This window comes from Hemicordylus capensis, chromosome 2, assembly GCF_027244095.1.
Source record: "Hemicordylus capensis ecotype Gifberg chromosome 2, rHemCap1.1.pri, whole genome shotgun sequence".
Lineage (NCBI taxonomy): Eukaryota > Metazoa > Chordata > Lepidosauria > Squamata > Cordylidae > Hemicordylus > Hemicordylus capensis.
In genome coordinates, this window is record NC_069658.1 from 164,236,415 (window position 1) to 164,256,529 (window position 20,115).

General features: G+C 41.3%; 1 long non-coding RNA gene across 1 annotated transcript in view; it reads right to left on the reverse strand.

Annotated features, from left to right (window-relative positions):
• Positions 1–19,832, reverse strand: part of LOC128342847 (uncharacterized) — a 32,986-nt gene extending 13,154 nt beyond the window's left edge. Inside the window, exon 1 of the long non-coding RNA XR_008315193.1 lies at positions 19,757–19,832. This is a non-coding gene — a long non-coding RNA (uncharacterized LOC128342847). The remainder of the gene's footprint in view (positions 1–19,756) is intronic.
• Between the last annotated feature and the right edge of the window lie 283 nt (positions 19,833–20,115).

The following is a 20,115-nucleotide window of genomic DNA, read 5'->3' on the forward strand; positions in this document are numbered from 1 at the left end:
ACACCCCCCCCGCTGATTTTAAGTAAAAATGATAGCACTGACAGATCTACTCAATGTTTTGGCCCATAGTTTTGTAAAGAAGAGAATTTTGACTCTACCCCTCTAACAAATTATAGAAATAGAACTCAGGCTGAGCTGTCCCAAAAGGAGAAGTTTTGCTTAAAAGCTTAGCTGAGATTTTCTAATATCCAGGAAAAAATACATTTGAAAGATTCGCCTCATGGAGGAAAAGAATCACATAGAGGCCCCAGCTCAGAAGTAATTACGCTCAGCACTGCATCCCCCAAGACAGTGGCTAACTATAATGCTTAGCCATTTATACAGCATATTTGAAGTCAAGTATGTTTCTCATGCATTTCCTCAGTACAACCACCTTGTCAATGTAGGTCAGCATGTTCATTCCCCTAAAGCAGATGTGGGGGCTGAAGCTGAGAGCAAGTGGCTGGCCTCAAGCAAGCAAGTTCATGACGGCAGAGGCATGGTTTGACCTGGGGACTTCCTAGTTCACAGCCCAAACTCTCACCCACTACGCTACGCTAGCTCACAATGCAGGACCCATGTAGACAGGAATCGGTTTCCTTTTTCATTCTGTGCACTGTGAATTTAGCTGCTGCTGCATTGTATGTCTCATACTCAAATGTACAGAGCAGTGCAGCTGCATGCCTCATATTCACATCCAGTCAGCATGCATAGCGTAGTGGTTAGAGTGTTGGACTAGGGCTGGGAAGACTCGAGTTCGAATCCCCATTCAACCATGAAACTCACTGGGTGACTTTGGGCCAGTCATGTATCTCTCAGCCTAACGTACCTCACGGGGTTGTTGTGAGGATAAAAATAAGCCTGTGCACTGCTCTGAGCTCCTCGGAGGAAGAGCGGGATATAAATTGAATGAATGAATGAGTGAACGTAAACGTTCCCATCCAGCAGTAGAAAACAGACATGTAAACTGCTTCTGTTTGTGGTCTGTTTTCCACTTGTTGGACTGTGGACAAATCAGAGGGACTTTCTAAATGACTGAAATATGCATCAGTTGTTGAGCTGTTGTGGGCATCCAAATGATGTTTCTCAGCAATTCTGAGTTGCTGTTAAAATGTGATTTCCCCTGCACTGCATCACACAAGCATGGGCTTCAGCAACAGTAGACTCTATTATACTGACAGCCAAGAAAACAAACACATGGATCATAGAACAGATCGACCCAGAATGTTCACTCAAGGCACAAATGACCAGCTCAAACTATTATACTTTGGGCACATTATGCGAAGATCCAGCTCCCTTGAGAGGTCCATAATGCTAGGGAAAAGTTGAAGGAAAGAGAAGAAGAGGACGACCAGCAGCAAGGTGGATGGACTCGATTACGACAGCAATGAATGCACCACTAAGAGACTTTAAAGGCCAAGTTGAAGACAGATATTCCTGGAGAGAATCTATCTATGTGGTCGCTAAGAGTCGACACCGACTTGACAACACTTAGTCAATCAATCAGTGCCAGTATAGCCGAGTTGAGGAGTTGTCTCAATATTCTACAACTAACATGCCCATAACATTCTATTGGGTCATAAAATAGAAACCATCTGCCCAATTTTCATAAATATCAATGAAATAATACGATTTATGACTAGACATGACAGAGCAACCAGCACAATTGCACCCCTGGCAACATTTGCAGGTGCTTACGGCAAAGAGGCACCATTTATAAGAGCCTCCCCATCTCTGGCAACTTTTTAATTTAAAAGGCACTGCAGACACATTTATTCACCCAGGCTTTTAATTAGATTTATGGTTTTAAATTTTAATGTTGGTTTTAAATGATGTTAATTGTTTAATTGATTCAGTTTTGATTTTAATTGTTTTGTTTTTATTTTGATGTAAACTGCCCTGAGCCATTTTTGGAAGGGCGGTATATAAATCAAATAAAGAAAAATAAATAATAATTTAAAAAAAGATTAGCAGGGGCACCATTTATGGAGAGAGGGGCAAGAAATGCCCCTTCGATGTTTTGGACCACATGTCTCAGGAGTACCTGTCCCTGGGGTCACTAACTGGTTCTGCATACTGACTACTGTTATAAAAGGATACTTGTAGTTGGATAAACTATGGACTACTGTTATGAAATCCTTATAAAAAGTACCTATTTGGCATATACTAAGTACTGAAGCCCAAAGGCAAAACCTCCTTTGCTTGTAAAGAGGTTTGCTTAGAATGCCGGGGCTTGTTCGGGTCAATAACACTGCTAATATTGCAAGGTATAAATAAATAAATAAATAAATAAATAAATAAATAAATAAATAAATGTATCAAAATTAGTATTCGTGGCATCTCCTATTTTTCCAGTCGTAAATATATCTGAAAGAGGGCATGGCCAGCACCAGACATCAACAAGGTTGGGCAAATGCTGGGACCAAGAAAGGCCCATAAAGGGCCCACCAAGCCATTTCACAAATGATTGACTATTTTACAAATCAGTCAGTCACTTTTCCTGGACTCCCAGGAGTTGGAAGCAGCTCCCTTCAAGGAAAGGGGAGAGGTGCCTCATTTTGTACTAGGCATCTAAGAAGGTTCTAGAGCAGCACCAGGAAGGGAGAAATGTGTCGCTCTTATTTTCTTGGAAACAGAGTACAAGGTGAGAGTACGCCACCATTTTCCCTCGTGGGGTTGGAGCTCATTGATGAGTGGAGCCAAAGAGACTCCCAGATCTTGGAGCTGGCCCTAACAGAGTGGGCCATGGCTGGTGCTGAACTCAGCACTGCCGGCTCTTCCTGTTTCCTGCTCTGGAGTCTAGCCCCCTTCTACCCACCATGGCTCTCCCAAGATCAGAGACAAAAAGGGAAATAATGTGAGCGGTGGCGGAAGAACAAGGACAGCTGGGAGAGGTGTGACCCTCAGTGAATAGCACAAAAGGCTGAAGGAGATCAAAGAGAGATGATGTCAGGTCACAACTACCGTTACTGGGGCTTTAAAAGAAGCCCAGATGAAGCTGAGGATAGGGCTGCTGAGCAGAGCATGCTACTAACTGCCAATGAGAGAACTGGACAAGAAGTCCTCATTGGGGGCAAGGAGCTAGAAGCCAAGGCCCGACTGAGAATCAGACAGGAAGCCTGAGTAGCTGAAAGCTGGGAAGTCCTTGGCTGGGAAGTCAGGAAAAGGGTCAGAGGCGTTTTCTGATTTAAATAAGGTAGATTTTGTTAGTCCGGAAAGAAATGACACTAGAGGGGAAGGAGTACAAAGCCAGTCCCGCTGCTACAAGCCCGGCCTGCACCAGGGAAGCAAGCCTTTGTGACTGGGCCTTCCTTGGCATATATGAAGCCTATGGAAGAAGTGGTCTATCTTAATGCCCAAAAGAGAGGAGCTATGCAGAAGTGAGAAGAAAGGGCATAATCCGTTCCATATGGTCCTTGCTGAATTTCTCTCTCTTCCACCATCCCCGGCTGAAATATGAAACAGCTACCATGGTGGTGGAATTGTAAAACTTGGTAGAACTCTACCACCCATAACAGAAGGAAATCTCTCTGTGAAGTTATTTATTACATACATCTCCCAGCTTTCCCCCCCATTATGGAACTCAAGGCACTGCACCTAAGGTTCCCAGGTGATCTCCCTAACCAGGTGCCGACCAGACCCAGAACTATTCAACCAGGTTGCCGCATCCTGTTACAGAAATGAATATACCTAGACAGACTTGTATCTGTTGCCATTTTTTTTTGCAGTGGTGGGTAATTAAATGGTAGCAGTGCCCATAAATGGCCATAGGTTCTGGAAACGATGGTTTAAATAAAAAAAACTTTTTAAAAAAGGAAACAGGGCATTTGCTTTGCTTACAGTTTGTGTGAGCCAAGACCAGTGCATTGCTATGAAATTGCCCCGTAGAATGTGGCAGTGGGCGTCCAACAGGCAGGCACCCATTTGGATATTGCTTGTGATGTGAGGCGTGGCACAACTTGCACATGCATACCGTGCATATGTCCACATTTTATGGAAGTCTTGTTTTTTTTTTAAGTGAAATGTTCTTTGGGACTGTACTGTCTTCAGCCCAGATGGCTGCTGTGTACAACCAACGCATGGGGTGGGGGTGGGGCTAATGGCTGTGTGCAAGTTAACCACGCCTCCTGTGCCAAGTGCCCGGTGTGTGTGGGCAGTCTTGGGGCATTCTCAATCTTACAGCGCGTACAAGGAGTGCCCCGGCCTTGCCCAGCCCACGTGAGCTCTAATACTTGGGCAGAAGATTGGCACCGAAAAGGGACTTGTATAAAATTCGAGAATTCTTATTTCGCACAAGACACATTTCCGCACAAGACTTAACATGTTTTCAGTTCAGTTGGTCTCTAAGGGAAACATAAAATCAGTGGGTTGTACCTAAGAAAGTTAGTCATCATGACTAAGCACTGTTGAAATCAATAGGCAAGTTAGTTGTGTCTGTGACATGAATTTCAATGGGACTTGGGAATCCTAACTATTCAAATATAACCCAGTATTGGCCTCGGTATTCATTCAATTTTTCTTTCACATTCTGTCTTGTATTGATATTTACAAGGTGGAGAAATAGCATAAAAGGTCCAGGAAAATGTGATAATTTTGTATGTGAGAATTTTCACTTGAGGCACAAATGACCAGGCTCAAACTATCATACTTCGGGCACATTATGTGAAGATCCAGCTCCCTTGAGAAGTCCATAATGCTGGGAAAAGTTGAAAGAAAGAGAAGAAGAGGACGACCAGCAACAAGGTGGATGGACTCGATTATTTACAACAGCAATAAATGCACCACTGAGAGACCTCAAAGGCCAAGTGGAAGACAGATCATCCTGGAGAGAATCTATCTATGTGGTTGCTAAGAGTCGACAATGACTTGTCAGCACTTAATCAATCAATCAATCAATGTGAAAATATCTCAGTGTTCTCATATTGTAAGTCCCCTCGGTAGACTAGGTAGACTATAGATATATCTCTATACTTCCCCTTTTCCTTTACCCTCTAACCACCTTTCCAAGGTGCGGAAAGTTGGTCTTGTGGTAGCAAGCATGAATTGTCCCCATTGCTAAGTAGGATCCACCCTGGTTTTCATTTCAGTGGGAGACTACATGTGAGCACTGTAAGATATTCCCTTTAGGGGATGAGGCTGCTCTGGGAAGAGCATCTGCATCATGCATGCTTGCATGTAAAAGGTTCCAAGTTTCTTCCCAGGCATCTCCAGATAGGGCTGAGAGAGATTCCTGCCTGCAACCTTGGAGAAGCCACTGCCAGTCTGTGCAGACAATACTGAGCTAGATGGACCAATTGTCTCACTCAGTATAAGGCAGCTTCCTATGTGCCTATGTAACTGAAATTATTATTGGCTGACATGAAGAAAATTACTCAAAGTAGTTCCATTTGAAAGTAGAACTGTATCACCCATAACAGGAGGAAAGCTATATGTATAGATATTATGAGAATGAGTAATTTTCCTCATCATGTCAACCATTATTATTATTATAGCACTTTTCAACAAAAGGTCATCATGGTGGTTTACATAGAAAAATAATAAAATATAAAAATTACACTCCCAAATCACAGAAAACATGCAAGAGCTATGGAAAAATCTGTTTTATACTGAGAAAAAGCCACATCATTGCATATTTCCTTTTGTAAGAAAGATTGTTAAAAAGATTAGGTGATGACCGCCAGTTAACACAGTGGATAGAAATGAAATCATATTGTAACATTTACAGTGAAAACAAAACCGGTTGCTAATGCTGTATATACATCTCGTTATGTGATAGATATCTAGAATTTTAAAATGCAACATGGAAATATATTTTGAGTGCACACGGAAGAGGGTTTTAAAATGGAAATAGAGAAAGCTTTTCACACAAAAAAAGTCTCCAAAAACTCTCCACTTTGCATAAAAATTGTATATGTTTATTGGTATTATAGATGCAAATTTTGATAAAAATTGGATAATTTTAGAATAATTGCAGCTCACCACTGTGTAGCTGAAGACCAGGTGAGCTGTATGTCTTCTTGGTCTACTGTCTAGGACAGAGTTCTCAAGACCCCTGTTTTTTCACCTTAAATTCATCTCCTCTTTCGGGTCACCACACACACAGTCCTCTGTCCTCCTCTCCACAGGGCATCCAGTCAGCAACTTCACCTCTTGCCTCAAGACAGGGTAGCCATCTAGCTACTGAGCCCAGAGACGGATTTAGCCATGGACCTCGGGGACCAGGTCCATGGCCTCCTGAGGGGTCTCTGAATGATCAGAGGGCCTCCCAGAGCCCCACTGCCCCACCCGCCGCCGCAACATCACTGCCCCACACCAATATTTGCCATCTTCATTGCTGGGGGTGGGGGGTGAGCAGCAAGTGGAGCAGGCCTCCCCCGCACGGCAGCGGCGGCCTGTCCAGTGGGCACACCTGCACAGTGTGAATATCGAACGTCACATGCCGGTGATGTCAGGCTGCTGTGGCAGGGAGGCCTGCTCCACTCGCTGCTCACCCCCCACCCTCCGGCGGTGAAGATGGCAAATATCGGCATGGGGCAGCAGTGCAGTGGCAGGGTAACAGCAGGAACGGAGCAGTGGTGGGATGGGCGCAGGGCAGCGGCAGGGCTCTGGGGAGCCCTCCCTGATCATTTGGAGCCCTCCCCTCCCCAGAGACAAGAGCAGCGATGGGACAGCAGCAGGAATTAATTTTTTTAAATTAGAAACCCCTGCTAACTGAGTAAAGAGACACTTTTAAAAGTGGCGATTCTCTTATATTTAGCAGGGGGAGAGCAACTGGCCCTATCCAACCCCAGCACAACATCCCTCCAGTGGCTATTGCCTTATGTTTCTTTTTAGATTGTGAACCCTTTGGGGACGGGGGGTGGCATTTTATTTATGTATTATTTATTTTTCTATGTAAAGCGCTTTGAGAACCTTGGTTGAAGAGCAGTATATACATACTCGTAGTAGTAGTAGTAGTAGTAAAAAAAATTAAGGTGGGCCTTGCGGCAGGGGCGGGAAGGTGGGAAGCCTCTGAGGCCCTTCAGGTCTGGGCTGCTTTTGGACCCGGGGCGCCCCTGACCGAGCCAGTTTTTTTGCATGCTGGCACAGTCTTTTTGCACGCATGGTCCCCCACTCACTTGCTGTTCTCTACAACTACAAACATTTATATGCAGTTTTTCAACAGAAGGTTTAACAGTGGTTTCCAAAGAGAAATAAATAATAAGATGCTCCAAAGGACTCACAAACTAAAAAGAAATGTAAGGTAACACCAGCATCAGCCTTTGAATGTTGCCATCATGGATAGGCCTCTTTTGAGAGCAGGAAACTCTGCGGAACCTTTACCTGAAGTGTTATTAAAGTAGCTGATGGAAAGACATGGCGGGATTACCCATCTACATCAGAAGCTGATTGGAGGGAAGCAAGGGCCAGACTAGTAAATCACACAGAGCAGCCTCCGCAAACAGCCTCCTCTTTCGGTGGGTCCTTTGGGCCCAGAGGAGGCCTTTGATTAGAGGAGGCCTTTGATTAAATAAAGACCTTTCCCCTTTTCTTCTTTTTTAATAAAAGTGCATAAAACAGAACCAAGGATAGCAATTATATATGTGAATATAACTGGAAAAGGAAAAGAAAGAAATCCCTTAAGCTTAACTTTAACATAACAAAACACCACCTACCTAGGGGAAAAGAAAAGGATATAAGTAAGAACCCCTCGTTCTAAGGATATATAGCTTTTGTTTTCAAAGCATAAACTATTAACATTCAACCAAATCGCTGAAAATTCCTTTTCTTTACCTTTGCATTGGGAAAAACCCAGTTCATTTTGTTTGTTTGTTTGTTTGTTTATTTTTAATTTAGTTAGAGAAATGTTAGAGAACAGCCAAGAAACAACAACAAAAAAAGGAAAGGGTGGGCAGGGGGAGAAACACATATGACATCTCATGGTTATCTAATACATCAGCTTGGATTCATCCTCCCCATCTTGTCTCCTCCTACCATTTTGTTCTAACCCAATGACAGCTGAATAACAGATCTATGCATCCATACAAACATCAAAATTGAAAATATAAAACTTGTGGCCTTGTATTAAAACATAATAATCCAAATCTCGGATGTGGCATTAAACCGTGAACCAAATTATAATGTATAAATGGTTCCCAAGTTGAAACAAATTTATCTTCTGATTTATTCTTTATGTATGAAGTAATCTTAGCCACTGATGCATATTCCCAAAGTTTAAGTTGCTAGAATAAAAGAAAGAAAACCTTGTTCTAAGGATATATAAATTTTGTTTTCAAAGCATCAACTATTAAAATGCAACCAAATCGCTGAAAATTTCTCTTCTTTACCTTTCCATCGGAAACCTCCTCAGTTCAAATACAAACAAAGAACACATGCCAGTTATCCAAAGTTGCAGTTCGGGAATAAATTTGTCCTTCCAGTGATGAATTATAATACTTTTGGTGACCATCCCCCACCCCCACAAGCACAAAGAATCCACAATTCTTGATGTAATGCTTGATTCCATGTGCTGGGGATATACCCCAACAAAACATGAATGTCCTTGACAGGAAATGATTGCTGCAAAGTCATGTTAACAATCTTATGGATTTCAAGCCAAAATGGCTCAATAACTGGACAGGACTGAACCACATGCGTAAGGGTACCCTCATACAGATTATACCTCTGTCATCTACAAGTCTGCAGCCATCCTTTGTTAAACATTCTCTGAGGTGTCCAATAAACACAGAATAAATGTTTTTCTTTATTGAATCTATTTGCCTCCTTTTGAGATCCAAAAAGGCATGTTTCACTGCTTTCAAAGCAACCCATCGTTGATTTAATACGATAGGGTATTCAAGATCATCCCTCCAAAGATTTCGGATATAATCAATATCAAACTTATCAGTATTTTTAAGCTTCTAATCGAGCAAGGTTACAGGCTTAGGTATATCCAATGTTCCAGGTTTAATAGAAATAGAGTTTCAGATGCTGCAATCGCATCAGGACCAAAAAGCCGTGATAGTAAATGTTTTAGCTGAATAAACTGCCAGCCAGCATTTAAAGATAAATCAAACTTGGCTCTCAAATTATCAAAAGATATAAAAACAGCTTCAGAAGAGATCAATTGATCTAGTGTAATAATGTTGTGGGAGACCCAGTAAGCCCAATAAAAAGATTTACGAGCAATCTTCAAACAGGGATTCTCCTACAATGAACGCTTTTCATGTTGGAAAGAATTGAAACCATGTCTAGAACCCAAAGTTCTCATATATGCCTTGTGGCTGTAACACTGGTAATGCCCTACATCCACAAACAAATGACAAACTCAGCAACTGCCAAGATTTCAGTGGGGTCAAATAATAACTTGCGAGCTGTGTCCAAGGCATGACTGAAACGTGGGATTCATTGTTCCATCCTAAGACTGAAGATAGAGTAAATGTCTAATTTGAAATTGAAAATGTGGAAATTTTAAACCTGCCTTCTTCAATAGGTATTTGAAGTTTATGAAGTGAAAAACTGGCAGGGGTGTGGGGGGGTGTCCTTGCCAAAAGAAGTCATTGACTAATTTATAGAATTGCTTAAAATATTATGAAGGTACAAGAATCAGAAGACCTCTTAAGATATATATGAGACTCGGCATTAGATTAATCTTAATCACATTTATTTTGCCCCAGATACTAAATGGTCCAGCAATCTAAGTCATTTTTCATTTGGGGGGAAAATGGGGAAAATTTGAATTTACTATTTGAGAAAGCTTCCTAGAAATTACAATGCCTAAATACACAAGACAAGCTGGACACCACCTAAAACCCCAAATCCTACACTCATTAGGAAAATCTGTAGAACCTATAGTCATCAAATCTGATTTACCCCAATTTATGGAGTAACCCATAAATTACCAAACTTTTGAACTAAAGAAATAAGATTAGGAACTGAGACCTCTGGTTTATCAATAAAACATAAAATATCGTCTGCTTATAAAATCAACTTGTGCTCAATCCCACCTAGTGTAATATGCTTTATATTATCAGAGTCTCTAATAGCACAACATGAGTTCCAACACCATAACACTGTTCTAGCCTAATTGAAGGGGACAATAGCCCATTGGTGATAACTCATGAATAATGAGCCATGCATAGCACAGTAATCCAAGTCAAAAACTTGGGGGAAATCCAAATTTAATCAAAACATGTTTCAAGAAGCTCAGATGGACCATGTCAAATGCCTTCTCCACATCTAAAGGAATTATAGTGTCCCAATCTTGCTTCTCAAAGGATAAGACTGATACATCAATCAACAATCTAATATTATCTAATCTTTGGCAGCCAGATATAAACCTGGTCCTAACTGGATGAATAATGGTAGGGAGCACGTTCTGCACCCTATGTGCCAACATGGCTGTCAATATCTTTGTGTCAACATTTAGTTTTGATTCTAATTGTTTTGTTTTTATTTTGATGTAAACCGCCCTGAGGCATTCTTGGAAGGGTATATAAATCAAACAAACACACAAATAAAAAAGATATAGGGCTATAGCTAGTACATAAACCGGGATATTTATCAGGCTTAAGGAGAACAATTATATATGCTTAGTTGAAAAAAGGAGGGAAGTACTTACTCAGAAAAACATCATTATACATCTCCAATAAACTTTGAGCCAGGAAACTAATATATGTCTTGTAAAACTCCACAGAAAATCCATTGGGACCCAGGGCCCTTCTGGATTTCATAGATTAGTAGAGAAAGAGGTGCAGCTAAATGATTGATCTGATGTTGTGTTAAATGTGGAAGATGCACCTTTTGCAGGAAACTATGTCTGCATCAATATTAGATGTTTTACTACTATACAGCTTAAAATAAAACTTTAAAAAATGCTGATTTATAAATTCAGGATTTGTGTGGACATTACTTTGAGTATTATAGATAGAAGGTATAGAGGCTTTTTTTCCATTTGGAGACAAGCCCAGGCTTTGGTTCGCATGAGAACCCATGGGAGCTGACCGGCTGCCGGCGGTACTGTGGCAGCAAACCTGCCTGCGGAGCCCACTTCTTAAATGGGGTTAACAGAGCAAACGCTCCCTTAGCCCAACTTTTTTTTTTTTTTTTTGCATTTTAAATTTTTATTGGCTTTTACAATAGCTTACAATTAAGTAAATATTGACTTCCCGCTTACCTATCTGTGCGGTTCACATTAACTATACATTTAAACTATTGCTATAATAATTCAAAATATATATACTCCACATTACTACTCGATTTTACCCAACCCAACCTGCTGTTATTACTATATTTCAAACCCTGCTGAAAAGTCCATATTAGAAAAATAATTCTTTAAGTAAAGTAAAAATGGTTCCCAATCTTCTTTGAAAGATTCCAAATTTTCGTTCCTTATAAGTGCTGTAAGCTTTGCCATCTCAGCATATTCCAAAATTTTTATCAACCAGTCTTCTTTTGAGGGCATTTTAGTGTCTTTTCATATCTGCACATATACTATCCTAGCCGCCATGGTTGCATCCTTAGCCCAACTTTTTAAATCGCGTGCAGCAGCACTACTTTTAACCCGCACTGTAGTCGTGATGGGCACCCACCCATCACTGTGGAGATCCCCACAATGCACTGTTCACTCGTGCAATGCATTGTGGGATTTCTGATCAATGCATCTTGGCCCCTTATCCTCTGCATTGCTGGGTGCAGCCGGTGTCCATCTGGGCAGGTGATCTTTGTGTCGGACCCAACGATAATCTCAGGGGATGTAAACTTCTCTAGGCTTCCTCCCCACACACCCTCAAACTTTCTCACTGATCATGAGAAAGGGTTTATAATGTTAAGAACATAAGAACAGCCCTGCTGGATCAAGCCCAAGGCCTATCTAGTCCAGCATCCCGTTTCACACAGTAGCCCACCAGATGCCTCTGAGAAGCCCACAGGCAAAAGGAGAGGGCATGCCCTCTCTCTCGCTGTTGCTCCCCTGCAACTGGTGTTTACAGGCATTTTGTCTCTGCGTCTGCAGGTGGCCTAAATGCAGTTTAATCTGCTTCAATCTGGAAGCCAAGAGTTTACTAGATCCACACACCCCCTTCGCCTGTATCAGCACACTAGTATTGATCTAGAAGATGCCTCACTGCAGGTTGCTTGGTTTTGCAAAACAATTTAAAGGGCTCTTTTTGTGCTTGTTCCCCCAGCACTTGTGTGCTTTGTAGATAGTATCCAGATTAACCACACTAATAGACAAATCGAGAAGGAATGTCATGTCTCTTCAGATGATGCTTGACAGAAACATTAATATTTCACATCTCTGTCATGCTGAGGGAAGGCATAGTCTGTCCTCACAGAAGAATACATTTGGGGCTGGGACATCTGTTCTCCAGGAACTGGAGTGTCCTTCATATCTGCTTCCTGGATGATGGGGCATCCTATAGTGTTGGGTGCAATGTGGTGGTAGTTGAGATGTAAAGGACTACAGGGGGTGGGAAAATGAAAAACATTCTTTCCTCACAGTCATTTCCCCAACTTCTCTTTCACAGTAGTGATGAGTAATATTATGTGAATCAGTGCTGTAGGAATTTTATTCCTGAGCCTTTTTTCAAGAAACATGACTTTCTACTTTGTTTTCCTTCAAATATTTGTTTTCCTTCAAATATTCCTTCAAATATGTGTGTGTGTTCTACAATGTTGCTGCCTACATACTAAGTACAAACAATGCTATCTTCTTTTTGCTTATCATGGTATTCATGGTTTATCTTCTCAAAGTTTACTTTTTCCCCATTGACCATCTTCAAAAACATATGCTTAAGTGCCTAAAGATGAAGCAGCTTGTAGCTCCATCCCTAATGCTGATTGCTGAATATATTTGTAAATATTTGAATGAAACCTAAGAATGAGTATTTCTGTTACTTCATAAATATATCCAAATGATACTGGTTTTTGTGGCAACAAAAAGACGTGGTGCATTTCAGAGTTTTATGAATTATAGTTTTATACATTATTTTGTATATTTCATCCCCTTCCCCGCCCCAAATCCATTAAAATGAAGGGGGTTGTTTTGATAGGGAAGAATTGGTGAACAGTGGAATTCTAAAAACTGATCTTTTATTTTAGAAAGTGCTGGAGACAGCATCAGTTGACCTTCTCCAAAGGGAACGGTATCAGGAACATAGCCTAATCTCCTTTATATTCTCATGTGTTATTTTGTTTTGCTTTTGTTCTTGGTGATTTCCACATACAGTGGCAGATAGCTTCTCCTAAAATGGCCCATTGCTTTGTGGTTGCTGAGGCAAGGAGAAGGTCCCTGGTCCTAGCCATTGGTCCCTGGCTCCAGAACGGCAGGGCTGTTGCACCACAGTTCATCCCAGCAAGAATACTTGCCCTCCAGAAAATATTATCTGACCCTCCCACATTATGTAAACGGTTGTTTAAAACTCAACTTCTGATTCTGGCTTTCTCAAAAAGGCCTTTTCTCCTTTCCCTCCTCCCCTTCCCTTGTATGTCTAGTTTCACCTATAGATTTATATTTAATTATGCTGTGTATAATTATGCTGTTCATGATCCCCACCACACATTAAGGTCATCTGAGGAGGCCTGTCTCAGTTACCACTGGTTTGTCTGGTGGCGACTCAGAGGCGGGCCTTCTCTGTAGCTGCCCCTGGGCTGTGGAAGGCACTCCCGGCAGAAATCTGCAGTTTGAATTCTTTACTGGCCTTCAGGAATGCCCTTAAAACCTATCTGTTTGGCCTGGCCTTCCAGGGTTTTTAAATAGTTGTAACTGGTTTTAATGTTGTAACCTGGTTTTCAGGGTTTTTTAATTGTTGTGATTGTTTAATTACTGTTTAATGATGTTTTAATTGTTAATTGTTTAATACTGTTTTATAATTTTTATTTTTATTTTTAACTGGTTTTGTTTTTATTGTAAACCACTCTGAGCCATTTCGGAAGCCCGGTATAAAAATAAAATAAATAAATAAATAAATAAATAAATAAGTTTATGCTTAAGTTACAATTTTGCTGTGTATTGTAGTTAGAAATAAAATAATGGTATTGACCAAATATAATAACAAAAACCAAATATACACAGCATAATTAAATGCAAACCTATAAGAAAACTATATTAAATACATTCAATAATACATGGAATTACTGAGGGTCAGGTACAGTGTTCTCTCTAATTTTTTTCATCTATGTGCGGAATGAGTTTTGTTCTGGGGGGCAGTATCAAGGTAGTGTGTGCGCACCTGCATTCAGAGTGGGACATCCTTGATTAAACCTGAGCAGGATCTAAAATTAACTGAGCGGACACTAAAAAACGTGTAAGTGCGTGCACGCCTTAAAAGAGGGAACAGCGGTCAGGTATGCTTAGTCCAATCTGTCACATAACTGTTCATAAAAAGGATCTTATCCTTTCAGCTGCCATTGCCAATGCAAGACTTTTCCAAGACCACGCTGCCAATAAAAACCAGTTTTTCTGCAGATTAAACCAGAAGTGAAAAGAAATACGGAACTAGGAAGGATGTGAGTCTACATGGAAAGCATCCAGCACCTTAGTTGCACAGACAGAATCATTCTTTCTAATAATAAATTCGGTTGGGTGACTATCAATTCGGAAGTGAAAAAGGACTGCCTGGAAATAAGGTAGTGATTTCCTCATACTTGAGGGACTCCCCTAAGTACACAGAAGTATATACATTTGTGAAAGTAAAATAAAAAATAAAAAATGTTGAGCCCACCCCCACCCCCAGTATTCCCATGAATTTCCAGAATATTGAGGACTTTTGAGCCAGAATGTCACTCGGAGTTGGTTGGTTGGTTGGTTGGTTTTTTCAAAATAAAAATGGAGGGTAGGAGGAGAGAGGGAATTGGCCTAAGAATTTATGCTAAGTTTCCAGGGAGCAGGTTAGGATTGGGGGCATTTGTACTGTGAGATTAAAAAAACTCTCGTCCCTGCACAGGGATGTTTCAAGAGAAAGGAAAGGCGGGGGAAGAATTTTTTCTTTCCAGCCCTGCTCTCCTCCCCAGCAAAACACACACACACACACACACACAGACTTGGGGTTGGCAGCCACCCATATAGCATGGTAGGGGGACAATGGAAAGAAGTGCCTTTCCCCCTCTCCACTCCTCAGTCCCCCGCCTCCTGTGAGGCCTGAACATCACGACCTGTTCTAGGCTGGCTAACGTGCTGAATAGGAGCACTCCTTTTAGAGGCTGGGCATTCACTGCCACATTTCATGGCAGATCTCACTTGTGTTTTATATTACGCTCACCACAAATGGCGAGAGCATTGACTGAAATCATAGGAAAGTGAAAGCACACCTTTTGACAAAACCCTGAAATCCGGTCTCTTCGATTGTATGCACGATGGCAGAGCCTGCATCTCAGTTTTGATGCAAGTACAGCATCTGGTTCCTATAAGTGCCCTGAAAATCAGTCAGTCAGGGCCAAACTGCAAATGACATTAGTCATACCACTGGCACGTGTGCTTACTTTTTCTCATGTCAATAGCATGAGCAGGGGTCCTGAGCTTTAACTCTACCCCTGCCATGGTCCCAATCCAGATAGTCCCCCACGCATGCTGCTTACACAAGAAAAAGCAAGCACTCCAGTGCTAATGGCATGTCTGATGTCATGGCTCATTTGACCCTTAGTTAGTTGATCTGCTTACAGCTTTTAGAAGTATGTTCCAGAAATGATTTTCTTTTGTCTTGTTTTTTGCTTCATCCTGTTTTGCAGTTTCTATTCCTGTTTTATTACGCTGCTCCTCCTGCTTCCACTTCAGTGGCTTCACTTGCAAAGATTTTTTAGGGCACTGTAAAATGTTTGAAGATCTCACAAAGAGCCAGCGTAGCATAGTGGTTAGAGTGTTGGACTAGGACCCGGAAGCACACGCGTAACAACGATCGGGCAAGGGGAGACAGTTGTCTAGGGGCCCCACTGCCTGGAGGGGCCCCCCAGAGGCACCTCACATGACTCCCCATTGCCCCCTGCCCAGCCCCAAGGCCCCTCAGCCACTTGCCCTCTTCGCCGTCTCTCCTGCTTGTTCTCCTGGCCGGCCATCCAGGCAGCAGACAAGCTGCAAAGAGCTCCTTTTCTCCCGCCTCTCAGCTGATCGGTGGGTGGGCGGGGCTTCCAGGGAGGCCTCCGTGTAGGCCTCTGTGAAGCCTGAACTCCAGTAGGGCCCAAGCCAGCCAGGAAGGAGGAGGCAGCCAGAGTGGCCACCCCTGCTCTCTGCAGCAGAAGACCCCTTGCTGCCCTGCCCAGCATTTGCCAGGTAGAGTGTGAACTCCTTTTTGTGGTTACCTTCCCCCCCCACCGATATATAGGGATCTGCTTGCCATAGGGCTTTGATATGGGGGGGAGGGACTGAGAAGTCTCTGACTATTTATTTTTAAACAGCTTGGAAAATTTGCTGGCTTAAAAAAAACCTATCTAAAAAGTCCTATAAGTGGCTTGTTTCATGGCAGAAAATTACAAAAACTATTGGAACAAACAGTATTATATTTATTTTATTTATTCATTCATTCATTCATTTATAAATGCACTTATGTTCAAGTTGTTTTGCAACCCAGAAGGACTGAGTGAGAACTGTGAAGCATGTCTTGTGCTTTTATTTTATTTTATTTTTCTTGTGTGTGAACTGCTCCCCAATAACTTGCAGGGACTTCAGGGTAAATCTGGCCATGTGAATGCAGCACCTCCATTCCAGAGGAGAGGTGTGTTAAAGGGCTTTAAAAGCCTCCTGTGAAAAACCTCCTGGAATCAAACTTGACTGAATTTGTTCAGAATTCTGAGAAAACAAACATAGGCTCACCCTGCATGGTTGAAAGTCTCCTTTGCTAATCTGCAGCAAGGGGTCCATTTTAATCATTCATCTTTCTAGTGTGTTCTAGGCATTAAAAGTAGCACAGATGTATAGTACTCAATGTATATCACTATATATTGTGGCGTGTGTGTATTCAGTGAAATGTATTTCTAGGCAGCATACTTATTTTGAAATATCAGACTTAAATCCTTGGGGACCTGGAGTGTGCGGAGGTCCTGGACTTTGAGTGGGGAGGGGGCCCATTTTAAAATCTCGTCTCTGGGCCCACTCCAACCTTGCTACGCCCCTGCCGGGAAGACTTGAGTTGGAATCCCCATTCAACCACGGAACTCACTGGGTGAGTCTGGGCCCTAAATCCACCTTTCAGCCTCTCTTGTGCCATAGTGTGCACACGCAAATGACTAATGATGTTCCAAATATGCTGGAATCCAGTTTTTAAGTCAATGAAGATTTGTTCAGAAAGGTAAATTTTGCAATCGCATTTTAACTGAGCTGCTCTTTTACTGTCACTGCCTACGGAATTGGCCCAGGTCTGGGGTAAGATGAGGCAGATTTGAAGTGCCTTTAAGGGCAATGGAGCGGGAGATCAATACAATTCCAAATGGAGCACAGTTCACCAGAAAGTTCTCATGCACAATTCCAGTTGAAATGAGTAGACACTGCCCAAGAACAACACACCCTTGCACAGTTCCCAGACACTCAATGAGACTAGCATGGGAGAATTATGCACCATTAACTGGGAGTATGCTCTGCATTATATATGCATGTGCACAATAGAATTTATTACCATTTTATAAATTCCAATTCCAAATAAGATTCAGAAGTATTTCTACCTATATATTCACAAAACAGTTTCTATGCACAGCACTGTATCATAGATTTCCCCCAGGCAATCACTTTTACTAGTTTCATAATAATATACTCCCATATCTTATTAAGCCACTCTGGGGATTTTGGGATCTCGTTTGACATCCAATATTTAGTAAAAAGAATTCTGGCTGACCAGTACATATACTAGAGGCTCCTGATCATTCTGAACAGACTTCCTTAATTTATTTAGAAGCATGTCCAGGTAACCTAGTGACATTTGTATCTGAAACAACGTATTGATAGATGTAATAATTATTCTCCAATATTGTTTAGCTTCAACACACCTCTGTCACATATAGTAGAAATCCTGCGTATCTGAACTGTACTACCAACGTTTATCTTCATCAGTATTACATTTCTTAAATATTTGCTGTGGTGTCAAGTGCCACTGGATGGCCATCTTAAAATAATTTTCTCTAAGATTCAAAGCTATTAAAAAATAACAAACCTCCATTAGACATAAAATGCCAGGTTTCTCATAATATACTTCCTTGTAGAAATCGTTCCCATTTAAACATGTTTGACTTATTCCCATGAGTTTCTCTGTTAGGTATTAGATAAAATGTGTTTGAGAGGACTTTTTGTGATGTATTTCTAACAGTTTCCCAAATTCAGCTTTTTGGACATTAGCCCAAATCAGAGATAAGAAGGATGATTTATTGATTTTGGGGAAATGGTGCCACCCCCACCCACCCCAATTATTTTAGTCAAAAGAGATAATCGTTACACCATCCATCACACTTTCATATCTAATTATACCACAGGTTGACCATAGAAGTTTTTCAAATATCAGTCTAAGCTAAAGTGTACTTCGTCAGTGGTGTGCCTAATTAGTCTGTGGTGGGGATGGGGGTGCCACTTTGGATTTTCCACTTTAGGCAGGCACCAAAATGTTCTGGGTGGCTCTATGTACTGATCCTGAAGCAGAATATTGATCCTTTAGCGACCACCAGAGTATAGAGTTTTGGGCTGTGCTCTCAAGAGAAGGGTTTGTGGGGTGAAGTGAGTAAAGGTAAAGTGAGGACGAACTTCTTTGCAAATGGAGGACAGGCAAATGAACTGGAGCATTGATGATCTCATGTTGTCATGGGGAGATGGAGTAATGGAGATAGGAATCAGCAAAAGGAATTGTATGTGAATGAGGGGAAACAGGATATTTGTTCAAGTAGTAGTTTTGGGGTTTTTTTGAAACAAAGCTAGAAAAACCTTCAATGGATACAAAGGAACAAAGGAACATTCAGAACAGAGATAAAGCGAGTAGCTCTGTTCAGATGTTTAGTGGGGGTACAGGGAAGAGAGTGAATCAAGAACATGCCTTTGGTCTCCGCTCTTGACTGTGACACATTTGCCTGAAGTTCTGAGTAGAGCTTGAGTTTATATGCTGGTATGTGGAAAGACTCTGTACACATAGTCAGGGGCCCTGCCTTTTGCAGGGTTCCTAATCATATGGCGAAAGCCTATGCATGTACAACTTTACACATGTTTGCACTATTCAGATCTTCAGAAAATGCATGCAATTTGGGAGCCAAGCACAATCCTAAAGCACAATCCCAAGAACAATCCATACATTCACTTAACATGTGGAAAGGGTTAAAGAAATGCAAACCAATGCATTTCTCTATAAAGAGAAATTGGAGGGAAAGAGATCGCATTCATCTTTTTCATTAGAAGTGTTGCGTAGTATTTCCAGTATTTTAATATTCTAACATCTCTGTGTATAACACCTTAGTATAATTCTTAATCTGCTGCTGAATGCTAATACGTTTAAACTGTGTTCAAATATATTGTGCTTTATGCTGGTAAAAGTATCTATTTATCTATCTTCATTAGAAGTGTTAAACAGAAAAGCTCACAAAAGACTGGAGACCTGACCTCATCAAGAGACCCTAATGCTAGAACAGTTTTAGTGGCTTTTCAGTCATAAGCATAAGCTATCCTTCCAGAAAGAAAGTGTTATCTAAAATAGAATGATAAGTAAAGGAAAGTATAAGCATGCTTTCGCCTCCAGATAAAATAACTCTCACTTTTGGATTATCAACAAAACTAATTAGGAGACTCATGCTATTGCTGAATTAAAGGATAGATTTCTAAGACAGTGAATTATATTCTCACCTCTTTTTTCTCTCTCTCCCCTTCTATTTCTCCTCTGTCCTTTTCCACTGCATATGTTCCTCGCCAGGTGTTAACTGATCTAAAAAGAACAACGACTGAGTGAGGGAAGACTAAAGAAAAACCCTGTTCTCATTCTCAGAACTTTTTTAAAAAAAAACCAATAATGCTTAGAAAGCAACTTAGCATCCATAGTTCCAGTCCCTCCCCCTCACACATCAAAGCATAAGTTTACTCTGGGTCAACATTCAGAGCCTTGTAATAGAAACCAACTTTGTCACTTTTGGGGATCTGGTTGTTTTTGATTTTTAAGAAACTCACAACTTCAGCCTGGATTTCTAATTAATTTTGGGACATATCTC